Here is a 2,050-nt window from a genome sequence, read left to right as displayed (position 1 = left end):
TGGATGAAGGAACCACACACCACAGTAGATGGCCACTTTCTGTAATACGTGCAATGGACAGTTTTATGAAGCCAAAGCAACTGCATTTGGGCAGTGCTTAAAACTCCGATCTCTCTCTATCTCTTCTGTAACTCTTTAAAGCGCACTCTAGGCCCCATACATCAATCAAGGCAGGCATGATTATTGTGCAGTTTGGTTAATTGCAAACCCAAGCAGCTCCAATAAAAAAACTGGCATTTTACATAAAGCTGAAAAAGGCCACTGGTTTTGAAAGTGCATGCGTTGTTGGCCTTCTGATGGGCAAAGGAACTTCAGGAAAATATTTATTGTGCTCACGGCTGACATTCTAGCTGTTGTCCATGTTCTTTTTTATGGATTCATAAAGATTACTTTTTACGATCAGGCTGGCTGACATCTTCTTCCAATCCCCTAATGCGCGCACTCACCGGAGGGTCTTTGTGCCGATGAGTAACATTCAGCAGCGTTCAGCAAAGGTTTATTGAGTGCCTCTTCTGAGCAGGGCACTGAGTAATGTCTCCAAAGCTTTCCAATCTGCTGAAGATATTCTCAATTTCACAGGCAGTCAGGACAAAAATATACATGTATTTTGTCTGAGTCTCCCCTCTGGGGCCCACTGGGTAAAAATGCTCCTAGAGATGCCCAGGGAAATAAAACATTCTTTCGTGGAGCTTCCAGATCTCCTGAAAGGTTTCATCTCCAGCTGGCTCTGGAGAGCTTGCTCTTTAAGTTCCACGCGTCAGCTCTGTCTCTAAGCAGCTGAGGTTTGGAGCACACTACAATCCATCAACCCTAGGAACTTGCCCAAGTCGAGTCCCAGAGGCTGCAGGAAGTACAAACAACCACCAAAACTTGTCACCCCCCCATACCTGAATCCTAAGGAGCTTGCCAGCAGAGGGAACCACACAGCTTGTCAACCCTCTAAGCCCTAGTTTCTTCATCTGCAAATGGGGATAATGCTGCTGTGGCTCCCAGGAATATTATGAAAGTGAAAGACAATTTCCTTAAGCTGCCTGGCATAGTGCAAGGCATCTAGTAGATGCCAAAAAAGGCTCATCTGTTTGCATTTCCTCTGGCCATGCAATGACCAGATAAGATACCCAGGCTACCAAGCAGGTGTGGCAGAGGAGACAGAGTAGAGGGGACAGCTAGATGAGGATCTGTCAGGAGACACAACAAGCCTCAGTGACAGGCCAGGCACGGNTCTCCTCCGGCTTCCAGCTTCTCAACTTTCCCAAGCAGGTCCTTCACCAGAGGCCACTTTTGCCCAGATGACATTTGACTGTAAAAGATATAGGGAGAGATTGGCACAATTTTCTCTCCTTCTGTTCTTTACGATCAGACGGTGACATCCTTTCAGGAAGCCAAAGGGGCTGGGAGGAAGTGGGGCTTTGCATTTGCCATAGAAGTGATGTGTCAGGTTAGCGACAATAGAGCCTGACATTGCTGGAACTCTTCAGCACACCAGCAGACATCAACTCTACACATCTTCAGGAGCACAGACTTCCTTAAAGTAGTGAAAGAGGAGGAACCGAGCCACCAAATTCTCCAAGTTAGAAAGTTGCAGATCGAGTCCCCATTAAGGCAGCAGTTAGGATAGTGTGCAAGCTCCTTGACAGGCATGAGAACACTGCCCAGCTCCTGCCATGGTCCCCCACCAAGACTCCAGCCACCCACATTCCCAGTCCTCCAGCTGGTCTGTGCCTCTGCTTGGGCCCAGAGGCCCCAGTTGCTCTCTGGATCTCTCTCCTAGAATGGCCTCAGTTTTCCTGAACCTCTTCTTGCCCACCCAAGCCGTATTTTCCACCCCCCCTTCCATCTACTGCCCCATCCTCTCCTATAGCCTGGGCCTGCCTCTCTCACAGCACTTGAGACATGCCACTGTCATCGCCCTCCTGCCACTAGGCCATGCACACCTGAGGGTGGGATCTCTGTCTTCTCAACTCTGCATTCCAGCATCATCCTGGCACCAGCAGGTGCTCAGCAAGCACTGGCTGAATGACTGGATGAAGGAACCACACACCACAGTAGA

Source organism: Galeopterus variegatus, unplaced genomic scaffold (assembly GCF_000696425.1).
Source record: "Galeopterus variegatus unplaced genomic scaffold, G_variegatus-3.0.2 Scaffold868, whole genome shotgun sequence".
NCBI classification, from domain to species: Eukaryota; Metazoa; Chordata; class Mammalia; order Dermoptera; family Cynocephalidae; genus Galeopterus; species Galeopterus variegatus.
Note: the sequence above shows the minus strand (reverse complement) of the source record.